This window comes from Suricata suricatta, chromosome 3 (assembly GCF_006229205.1).
Source record: "Suricata suricatta isolate VVHF042 chromosome 3, meerkat_22Aug2017_6uvM2_HiC, whole genome shotgun sequence".
NCBI classification, from domain to species: domain Eukaryota; kingdom Metazoa; phylum Chordata; class Mammalia; order Carnivora; family Herpestidae; genus Suricata; species Suricata suricatta.
The window spans coordinates 13,517,180-13,529,356 of record NC_043702.1 but is presented as its reverse complement, the minus strand read 5'-3'; positions in this window follow the sequence as shown (position 1 = coordinate 13,529,356).

Genomic DNA, 12,177 nt, shown 5'->3' with positions numbered 1-12,177 from the left:
GTGAGAAAGAGCAACTACACTTTACAACACAAATGAATTTTCAAACATAAGGTTGTATAAACGAAGCCAGACACAAAATAGTACATACTGTATGACTCCATTTATATAAAGTTCAAAAACAGTCAGAAGCAGTCTATGCATTAGAAGTCAGAATCATAGCTACCATGGAGGAATAAAGACTCAAAGGGGCAGGAGGGGCTCTTGATTGGGAAACTGATGAGGAAAGTGTTAGTTTTGTGAAAATTCAGGGGTACCCTTGTGCCTCGTGATCTTTTCTATAGGTACGCTATGTACTAATAAGATGTTTACATCATCTACAAGTAAAGAAATAGTTCTATGGGATTTTGTTTTGGAACTTAACCGAGCTCTTCCAAAGTTTGGAAAATTATAATGGCAAGTGCATGTATTAGTCAGGGTTCTCCAGAGAAACAAAAACAGAATGTATACATGATTTATTATAAAGAATTGACACAGGTGATTGTGGAGACTGACAGGTCCCAAGATCAGGAAGCTGGAGACCCAGAAGAGCCAATGGTAAAGTTGCAATATGCAACTTTGCAGATTTGAGACTCAGAAGGAGCCAATGTGTCAGTCCCAAGGCATGAACAAAATGTCCAGCTCAAAGGCAGTCAGGTAATAGCAGTTTCCTCCTATTCAGCCTTTTTGTTCTATTTAGGCCCACCCATATGCGTCTCCTTAAACCATACTTAACTTCCAAATAAAAGCAATAGCAAGGTCATAATTCCACCTAACATGATACAACTATCCTGTATACAAGTAAAACCATATTAAGTAGTAGGAGAGGTAAAGTCCTTGAGTGATATTTGCTCTTCTCCTTGATAGCCTATAATTTAAACAACATAGTGAAAAATTAACAATGTTAAATGTTACAATGTAAGTAGCAAATATAAATATTAAGTTACATGATAAAGGAATAAGAGGAAAGGAAATAGAGATATCTGTTATATATATGCATAGATATATATCTATATACATATATACATATAGAGAGATCTGCTATATGTGCAAATATACATAATATATATTATATATAGGGATATGATATGTGTGTATATGTATATATATTAATACACAAGCTAAGGAAAAAATTCTCATGACAAGTACTGTCCTCTGTAACTGGTCATGTGATCATAGCTGGTATTTATAACTACCTTTTTCCACTTCCCATTTTACATTTCCTTTGCCTTCAGCAAACACCTCAGTAACTCATGCTTCTTTACCTGGTGGGATGATCCATACCTTCATTCCTGAAGGGTCTGGGCCATTAGTAGTCCTGCCTAGATTGAGTTGTTGTAGTTTTCCATTGACCTGAGTTGTAGAGTGTGGTAAACTGAGAGATATCTTAAGGGATCTCGTGTATTCCAGACACAGTCTTCTTTCCTCCATTGTGGAGTTGCAGCCCAATTTCCCACTGGCAGATGGAATCAATCTTGCCAGACAACAGTAACTCCCTTCTTTGCCTGATGATTCAGAAGCACAAGGAGGCCAAAGTGGCAGGGTGGCAGTCCTAACTTCCAGTTCAATGGAGTCATTGTTGCATTTCCTGGTGGAGGCATTCCTCTCTTTGGAGCTAGGGCCTCTAGGCCAGCAGAGCATATGGTCTCTCTCTGGAACAGGAAGCAAAGATTTTGCTAGTGGGTCACTTGGGGTAATAGTGAGTGGTGTCTTTCTCATTTCCACGCCTGATTACTAGACTCTGGAATCCTGGCATTGGGAGAAACACCATATGTTGGGTGCTGTTTTGGAGCACATACAACCTTCTCAAGAACGTCATCCTAGCTAGTGCTGTACCTCATACTCAAAAGGCCATGCTACTATTTCACCAAGTCAGCTGCTTCAGGATGGTGGGAGGAACGTGGTGAGACCATTGAATTCCAGACACATGGGTCCACTGCCACACTTCATTTGTTGTAAAGTGGGTTCTTCAATCAGGACAATACAGTGCTATTCTCTTCTGCTGGCAGCCAGGCAGTCTGTGGTGGCCATAGCCAGACTGACCTTAGAAAGTGAGAGTCCGTGTTCCTAAGCCTGTGCATAACTTCCATCTCTGTCTCCATTCCCACTTTGCTCACAAACTTATTAGGATTATCACAGAAGTAGTTGGGGAAAGAGGCTGATTCATAGTCATGGAATGGGTCACTCAATGATTATAATCTTCCCCTGCTGAGGTCAACTGTTGGTGAGCATTCACATAGGACACAGATACCTTCTTGTTTTTTGTCACAAACTTCTTCCCCAGATTTCCTTGTCACCAGTTTTCCAATCATTCCTTCCAAGTCCCTGACCATGCAGCCAAACCAGCGTCTGCAGCCCATGGATTGGAATATAATCCCACATCTGGACATTTCTTCCAAGGAAAGTGAACAACCAGGTGCATTGCTCAAAGTCCTACCTACTGGAAGGATTTCCCTTCACCACTGTCCTTTGGGATGTTCCACAAAGGGACTGTACTGCTGCAGCTGTCCACTTTTAGGTGGTGTCTGCATATTGTACAGAATCATCTGTCAAACATCTGCATCTTCTGTTCTGTCAGCATATCATAAAGAAATTTCTGTGAAGTGAAGAATGGGAGAAAAAAGGCAGTGTGGCAGAAGAAGGGACTGTAGGAATTTAGGCCACTTCTTCATGTAACTCACTTGTGTCTGCAGGCTCTACCCAGAGTCAGTCATGAATACACCACATCCATTTGATGATGGAGTGTTGGTGTGCACAGCCAGCCTTATGGCTTAGTGGAGCCAGGTTCATGATGGGTAGGTTGGGTCACATGGTAACATGGTGGCCCACGGTTAAGTGGTCAGTACCCACAGTAGGGCACAAGCTGTTTCTCAAATGGGGGGGAGTTATCTGCAGAGGACGGCAGGGCTTCGTTCCAAAATCCAAAGGGGCTCACCTGTGATTTTCATCTAGGACCTGCCAATGACTACAACAGCATCCCCTTCTGCCATTGATGCTTTAAGAGCCACTGGACCTGCTGGGGCACATGCCCTAAGTAGCAGCAGAGGCTGCACACAGCCTGGACCTGCTGAAGAGATTTCTTTCATTCTGGGCTTCACCCAGAACTAGCAGCTTTTTGGGTCACTCAGTAAATGGGTCTAAGCAATACACTCATGGGAGGACTATGTGGCCTCTAATGAGGCCCACTGAGTGTCGTGCTTCTCTTTTGGTTGTAGGAGGGGCCGGAAGCAACAACTGATGCTTTTTACCTTTAAAGGGATATCTTGGGGGGCCTGGGTAGCTCAGTGGATTAAGTGTCCAACTCTTGATTTTGGTTCAGGTCATGATCTCATGGCTTGGGGGTTCAAGCCCCACATCAGGCTCTTGGCTGACAGTGCGGATCCTGCCTGGGATTCTCTGTTTCCCCCTCTCTGTGCCCCTACCCTGCTTATGCTCTCTCTCTCTCTCTCTCAAAATTAATAAATAAACATTAAAAAAAAGAAGCGGGGCACTTGGGTGGCTCAGTCGATTGAGCATCCAACATCAGCTCAGGTCATGATCTCACAGTCTGTGGGTTCGAGATCGCATCAGGCTCTGTGCTGACAGCTCGGAGCCTGGACCCTGCTTCAGATTCTGTGTCTCCTTCTCTCTCCGCTCCTCACCCATTTGCATTCTGCTTCTGTCAGTCTCTCAAAAATAAATAAACATTAAAAAGAAAGAATAAAAAAGAAGAAGGGATATCTTGACATATTCCTCACTACTGGACCCCTGGAAATTTCACTGAAGTAGAAGTTTCTCAAATTTTAGTTGGGTTTGTCTCCTACCCTTTGACCTCCCAAACGTCCTGCCAGTAAGGCTAGAGTACTTGCTACTCTTTCTTGGCTAGGTGCAATCAGCATAATGTCATCGATGTAAAGTCACCCAGATTCTTGCTTCCTAGAAGTATCAAATGGTGATGTTTTGAGTATTTCTACTGCCAGATCGTATCATGGACCCTTAGTGCTCTCTTCACTACTGGAAAGAAAGTCACACGACCACACAAAACTGATTCCTGAGTCACCATGAACTTAGAAGAGAACGTCCAACTTCAAATGAGAATAACAGCCGTACTGACCCCTTAAAACCTTTCAGCCTTGTAAAATTCTGACCTTCCAAAAGAAGTGTCACATGATAAATTGATGTTGTTTTCAGCCTCTATGTTTGTGGCAACTTAATCTATTGCAAAGCAAGAGAAAATTAACATAGTAAGAATTGCTTACAACATTTTGAAAAAGAAGAATTAAGGAAAGACTCATTATGTGAAATATTAAAACTCACTTTAAAAGTTTGACCATCAAAACAGTGTCATCTGTTGCACCAAAAAGCTCTGTAAAAAAAAAAAATGACAGGAAAAAAAAGCAAGTAGTTTCATAATCAATTGAGTGTGTGTACATATAGATATTGTGCCTAATATAAAGGAATGCCTTTCAACAACATTGTTGGGAACACTAAACATCTAGAGGTAAAATTAAATTTAAAATCTTATCTTGTAGCCATGACAAAAACAAGAGAGTTAAATCCAGGAAATAAAATTGTGAAAAAAGTAGAGATGGACAAAGATTTATAAGTATAAATTAATGACATATCCCATGAGCCTTAATAAAGTTCACATTCCTACTCCTGGTAAAATATTCTTAGAAAACTCAGAAATGAGATAAAGATTTTTGGAGCAAGATTTTCCTTTTAGCATCATTTATAATTCCTAAAATATCCAACAATAGGGAAATGTTTATATAAATTATGCTGTAGTAATTTAATATTATGTACACAGTCTTCAAAAACAAAAGTCTAAGTACATCAGACAAAACATTTGCATTTCCTGTAAAAAAAACTCTTTAACTTCTATTATGATGGTAAGTGGAAAAATAAGAAAAAACTATGAAATGACTTAAATATAACCTATTTACATAGAAAATTTAGAAAACATATTTTAAAAAGAAAGAAAACATAAACCCTATATAATCTCACCATCCAGGACCAAAATGTTACCATTTTGCTGAATGTCTTTTTAGACTTTTCTCAATGTGTATATACATATTTAAGTATAACTTTTAAATAAAAACTTATACCATACTTTGTAACATGTTTTCATTCAATAAAATGATAAACATATCTTTGTGAAAGTAAATCACATTCTAAAACTGACTAGCTTTAGGGGCACCTGGGTGGCTCAGTTGGTTAAGCATCTGACTTTGGCTCAGGTCATGATCTCACGGTTTGTGGGTTGAGCCCCACATTGGACACTGCACTGACAGCTCAGAGCCTGGAGCCTGCTTTGGGTTCTGTGAGTGCCTCTCTCTCTCTCTCTCTCTCTCTCTCTCTCTCTCTCCCTCTCCTCCCCTGCTCATGCTCTGTCTCTCTATATATCAAAAACAAAGAAAGAAAGAAAGAAAGAAAGAAAGAAAGAAAGAAAGAAAGAAAGAAAGAAAGGAAGAAAGAAAGGAAGAAAGGAAGAAAGAAAGGAAGAAAGGAAGAAAGAAAGGAAGAAAGAAAAAAAGGAAGAAAGAAAGAAAGAAAACCTACTAGCTTTATAGCATTTCATTTTATGTAAGTGATTTACTTAATCATTTTCATATTATCTTTTTTCCTACTTTCTCTTTGTAATACTATTTAATGCTGTGAAGATCAATCTGGTAGGGCGGCTGGGTGGCTCAGTCAGTTAAGTATCTGACTCTTGATTTCAGCTTGGGTCATGATCTCAGGGTTTGTGAGTTTGAGCCCCATGTTGGGCTCTGTGTTGTCAGTGCAGAATCCCTGCTTGGGAGTCTCTGTCTCCTCCCCTCTCTCTGCTCCTCCCTCACTTGCTCTCTCTCTCTCTCAAAAATAAATAAATAACATTAAAAAAAATGATCAGCCTGGTAACCAACTCACATCCTTACAAAGTTACTTTAAGGTATGTGGGGTGTTTTTAGCTTGAAAATATGATAAATGTTATGATTCATAATTAATATGAAATTATAAACATGAATGGGCAATGAGCTCTAAGAAGATGGGGAATTTAATAAGAAAGTTACTTTAGTTTTTAATTTCCAAATATATGAAAACAGCTTTTAAAAATGAAAAAAAAAATTTAACGTGTGTAGTTAAAAAGTCAAATAGGCCAGAAAGCTTTCTAAGAAAAGCAGCTCTGTGGACAAAGGTGAAGTTTGTTTATTGTCAAATTTGGGGTAAAAGAGCCGGGTTCCAGTGGTGTTGCTTTTACCTAATCTTAGAATGTACAGATCATCTCTTTTTTAATTTTTCTGTTTTTATTTATTTTTGAGAGAAAGAGACAGCATGAATAGGGGAGGGGCCAAGAGAGAGGGAGACAGAATCTGAAGCAGGCTCCAGGCTCCGAGCTGTCAGCACGGAGCCCAACATGGGGCTTGAACTCACCAACCTTGAGATCATGACCTGAGCCGAAGTTGGATGCTTAACCAACTGAGCCACTCAGGTGCTCCTGTACATATCATCTCTCCCACAAGGGTCTTACTTTTCTTGCATCTTCCAGTCAATATTTAAGAAAAGAACTCTCCTTCCTGGAAAGGTAAATGCCTGTCTCCCTGGGAATCTGCTCCTCACCTGAAGGTTGATTGGACTTATTAGTCTGTAGACTTCAATGTCCACCTTGGCCCTCTTTTATTCCTAGCATTCCCAAATTCAGCCTTTCCTGGGGTTCTTAAAATCAGGGCAGACTATCTTCCCTCTCAGATGCTCACCCATCTCTCTCTATTCTTAAAGATTTCTCCACTTAGATCATCTTTGATGTCTACATTTGCTCTGCAGTTTTTAGAAGTGTATTGACATGTTGAAACTATCGATAGTCCCCCCTCTTTTCTTTGTTATAAATTTATACCTTTAAAAATTATCAGTTTATTATTCCCTTTGCAATAAATTAATGGACGCTCAAGCAGAAGAAGAGATAGATGTATGTCTAATACACCACTTAGAACTTCCAAGTTAACTATTTGTTTTAAATGTACTTGATTATTGGGGCACCTGGGTGGCTCAGTCGGTTAAGCCCCCAACTCTTGGTTTCAGCTCAGGTCATGATCTCACGGTTCGTGGGTTGGAGCCCCACACCAGGCTCTGCGCTGACAGTGCAGAGCTTGCTTGGGATTCTCTCTGTCTTCCCCTCTCCCTGCCCCTCCTCTGCTTCTGCTTGCTTTCTCTCTCTCAAACTAAACAAATAAAATTAAAAATTAAAAAAGAAGAAATGTATTTGATTATTGATTCTAGAATGCACAACCTGTGTGGTTAACAAGTTGGACTCACTAAACTTTAATTTCTTCATCTGTACAGTGGGTTTAGTAAAACATGGCCTGTCTACTTAGATGGAATCAAAAGAAGCTATCATATGCATGCAAAAGAGCTTTACGAAGCCCAAAAGCTGTACACAGCTGGGTTCATTTTATTCAATCAGTCTTCTCCCATGTGTGATGTGGTTATTTCATCTTCTAACCTGGCTCATAAAGGAAGTTTCTCAAAAAAAAAAAAAGACTTTTTCTTTTCAAAACCTATTTTATGCTAAACAAAACATAATAGAATTTTTTAATCATCAAGCATATTTGTTCAAAAGGGGTTACTTTTTAAATCACCTCTGCGGTGCTATTTTCTTTTTATTACTACTTCAAAATGTCATGGGTCTCTGCAAAATATAACAGGCAAGACCATGCTAGGCTGCTTTTTTTTTTTTAAATTTCAGTAAAAAAACCAATTAGCTGGTAAAAGGAGAATAAAAGTACTTGTGAAATCTTTAATCAATGTGCTAATTGAAAAAGCAGTTCGTTTTCCTTGTTGTTGTCAGATCGTTAGGATCGTGTTGTATAATTCATCAGCCTCTGAAGAAGGAAGAAATGTGAAATGGCTCCTGGTATTTTTGCTACACATAACTTGCCTATAATGCCTTGCCGTATGCATTCTAGCTGACCTAAAGGCAAATTTAAAATGATCAATACAACCAAGCCTTTATTCTCTCTCCCTTGGTGCTGTGACTCCACGCAGTTCGCTTTTTGGTGATTAATAACTAGGGAAGGCATCTTGCCTGTGGCCATGCACAGCATTTCCTGTCCAATCATCAAGGCATTAATCTGCATGTATCATCAATGGGTATCAATCATCAATACTAAAATACAGTCTTATTAGGCAAGGGATTAGGAGTGCAGAATGTGTCCGTGGCTGAAAAACAAAGAGCTCAGTATCCATTTCCAGGCCCCCAAAATGAAGCACCTGAAAATAATTACTGAACACAGCCTGGGCTTAGCACAACTCATAACCATTACTTGCTTTATATATCAATTCTGCCCTTCATTTCTGGGCACGGGGAAACTGAAATACATTTTGGTTTGTGATATACATATACCTGTGTACAGAGGTTATTTCCATAACCTAACCCTACGCCCCTCCCTGCCCCGCCCCTCCAAGTCATAATTCTTGATTATTCTTTTACAGCTTTCAGTGGATTTTTAAAAAAGCTATTAAAAGTCAGTGTAAGTTTTTTTAAATTACATTTTAATTTAGGGGCGCCTGGGTGGCTCATTCGGTTAAGTGTCCGTCTTCAGCTCAGGTCATGATCTCACAATTCGTGGGTTTGAGTCCTGTGTCAGAGCGTGGAGCCTGCCTCAGATTCTGTGTCTCCCTCTATCTCTGCTTCTCTCCCGCTCCTGTTCTCTCTCTCTCTCTCTCTCTCTCTCTCTCTCAGAAGTGAATTAACATTAAAAAAATTTAATTACATTTTAATTTGTGTTCAATTAATGGGACAGAAGAACCAAATATTCAGAAATGTATAGGGGCGCCTGGGTGGCTTAGTGGTTTAAGCATCTGACTTCGGCTCAGGTCATGGTGTCCCGGTTCGTGGGTTCGAGCCCCACGTCAGGCTCTGTGCTGACAGCTAGCTCAGAGCCTGGAGCCTGCTTCCGATTCTGTGTGGCTGTCTCTCTGTGCCCCTCTCCTGCTCGTATTCTGTCTCTCTCTGTCTCAAAAATAAATAAACATTCAAAAATATTTTTTAATTAAAAAAAAGAAATTTATAGAGGTTGGCATTCAGACATTTCTTTATTCCAAGGAAGTTGCAAATATCTCCTAGACTAACATTTCCTAAGCTTGCCTGGTTATAGGGATCATTTAAAGAGTGCATTGATAAGCCAACACAGCACCCAGTTGCTTAAAACAGCCAACTATTATTGCCTCCAAATCTGTGGGCTGACTATGTGAATCTGCCAGTCAGGTTGGCTGGGCTGACCTTGGGCAGGTTCACTCCGGGTCTGCAGTCAGCTCTCAGGTGGATTTGCATGGCCTCAGGTATCTGATGGCTGGCTGGCTGCCAACTGAGTGGTGGTGACAGAGATAGCATGTCTCTGATAACCCAGCAGGCTGGACAGGCCTTGCTTATATGGTGGCAGCAAGAAAGGGAACAAGTAGAAACAAGCGAGGCCTTTTGAAGCTTAGGCTCAGAACTGGCCGGTATTCCTTCCACGACACTCTACTGGTCAGAGCAAGTGCCAAGACCAGCCCAGATTCAATGTGGGGTAATGGACGTCACATCTTTTGGGGAGGACCTTCAATGCCACATGGCAAAGGACATGGGTACAGGGAAGGGTGGAGAATTTTGAGTAGCTTCAAAAAAATAAAAGAGTAATCCACCCCAGAGATAGTTTAAAAACACAGATTCCTGGGCCCTGCCCCAGGTAGCAATGCCCATCTTAAGCCTCCACAAAGTTGCGAATTCGATTCAACTCCACTCCCATCTGATGCTCTCAGAAAATCTAAGGAACTTTCTAGTCTATTCTATTTCACTCACAACCTCCTCCCCTCTCTGAGATTGTTGAGGGAAGTGAAGGCTTCCCCCAACCTTAGTTTTTCTGCAAAATAATATAATCTAGGTGGGACTATCTAGTTGTTCTTTCAAAATATGGATCAGTAACGTCTACCAGGGATAGACTCCATGGTGCTTGTATGCCTGTGTTACAGGCCATTTGGTCAAACTTAGCTTTCAAAATATGGTACAATTCATCTCGGGGTGCCTGGGTGGCTCAGTCGTTTGAGCCTCCGACTTCGGCTCAGGTCATGATCTCACTTTCGTGGGTTCGAGCCCCGCATCGGGCTCTGTGCTGACAGCTCAGAGCCTGGAGCCTGCTTCCGATTCTGTGTCACTGTCTCTCTCCTGCTCCTGCTCTCTGTGCCCCTCCTGTCTCTCTCTGTCTCAAAAATAAATAAAATATTAAAAAAATTTTTTTAATTAAAAAATATTTTTAAAAATGGTACAATTCATCTCATGGAAAGGTATCACTGAATTCATTCTGTCCACAAGTATTTATTGAGTATCTAGTATGTGCTAGGATCTATAAATGTAAAAATACTAAACACAGCTTTTTTGCTTAAATATTGGGTTTACTAGAAGAAAGAGGACCTTGCCAGAAAACTTCCCAGGAATGACTTGGAATTAGTGGTACCCAGCAAGTAATATATTTTATTACAATGTATTTGGGGGGTTTGGTTATTTTTTGGTTTTTTTTTTTTTACAATTTATTTATTTTTAATTTTTTTTAGTGTTTTATTTATTTTTGAGACAGAGACAGAGCATGAGCAGGGAGGGCAGAGAGAGAGGCAGACACAGAATCAGATGCAGGCTCCAGACTCTGAGCTGTCAGCACAGAGCCCGACACAGGGCTCGAACCCACGAACATGAGATCATAACCTGAGCCAACCAGGTGCCCCTACATATGTATTTGATCTAAGCATCAACAAAAGCCTTTATCCTGAAAATTCAGGCAATTTGGGGACTTTCAGGAATATTGAAAAACAATTTAATGTTTAGATTCAAAATCAACACCCTCAAATTTTGTATTCCTGTGGGGTTTTTTTTCTTTTTTCCAGGTATCTTGGTTATTTGCCATCCAGTAAAATATGGAGTGGGATAGATCTTAACCTAAATTCACAAGGTGACTGCAGGTTGAAGTTAACATTTGATTTCTTGGCAAGGACCTTGTAGATTAGACCATTAAAATGTTGAAGCTTAATGAGCCATACTGGTGAATCTCTCCTATATTTTCTGGTCTCTAATAATGGTTCTTAAATAATGAGGCTCTTCCTCCCCTCAGTAAACTTTATCCTGAGTGGCTACTAAACACTAAACATTTGGGATGTATCAGTATACGAAACAAAGGATCCTGCTTTTGTAGCACACTGAAATCCAAAGAATTCCCCAGTCTTTAGGGATTTTCAGTGTTGGTATTATTACTCTGGGCTTAAAGGGAAACATTGAAATTATGAGGAGGTGAGACAGGAACAGGAGTGTTCATTTTCTAAACTTCTCCAGAAGGTTTTGATTTCAGAAGATATCAATTGCACCTCCCCAGTAACACGATCTATTTAAATTATGAAATGCTGGAAAATAAAGATAGGAAATGCTCTTCACGGAGACTGGGGGTTTGAGAACGTCTAGAAAGGAGCATGGGAATTGGGGTATTGCAGGTTCCCAGAGAGGCCAGGCAGGAGACAGCAGCCTTGGGAGGCCACAGTTGGCCAGGGCTCACAGGAAGCTGAGGGCGTGGCTGGCGAGGGCTGAAGGAAAATTCCAGAGCCTAGAGGCAGTGCCTTGGGGACACCATAGCGGCTTCAGCCTGGGCTTCATTAAACAAACAATAACAAAACAACCCTCCACAGACAATAACAACAAAAATCACCCCTGAAGTGGGAGTATTCAGAAATAAAATAAATAACGTGGAAGTAGTTTATTTTGTTACAAAAAAACAAGAAAGGATTTCAACTTTCCAGCCTTGTTAATAAAGAAGCCTTCGGAACAGAGCAAAGATACTGCAGAGGAGGCAGGCAGGATGCGAGAAGCCCAAGGGAGCCACTCTTTGGGGGAAAGCCAAGTTTGGATGGAGCAGAGGAGGCTGTGGAGGGTGCTCCGGGAATGACCAGCGAGAAGCGGTGGCCAGGAACCTGAGCAAAGAAAGTTCTGGATTGAATCTGAGAAGCTTGGCTTAGTGTGTGGTTTGGGTCAGAGCACATGTGACGTCCAAGGGCCAGCAGATGTAGAAGCTCTCGGGCCCCCTGACAACCACATCCGTCCCCTCTCCACACCCTTTGCAACCACCACTTGGAGGAGCTGATCGTGGTTTTCTTCTACCCAATGGCAGCCAGTGACTGTAGCTTAGTTCTTCTGTCACTTTAGGACCCTCAGAGTTTGAACAGATGAAA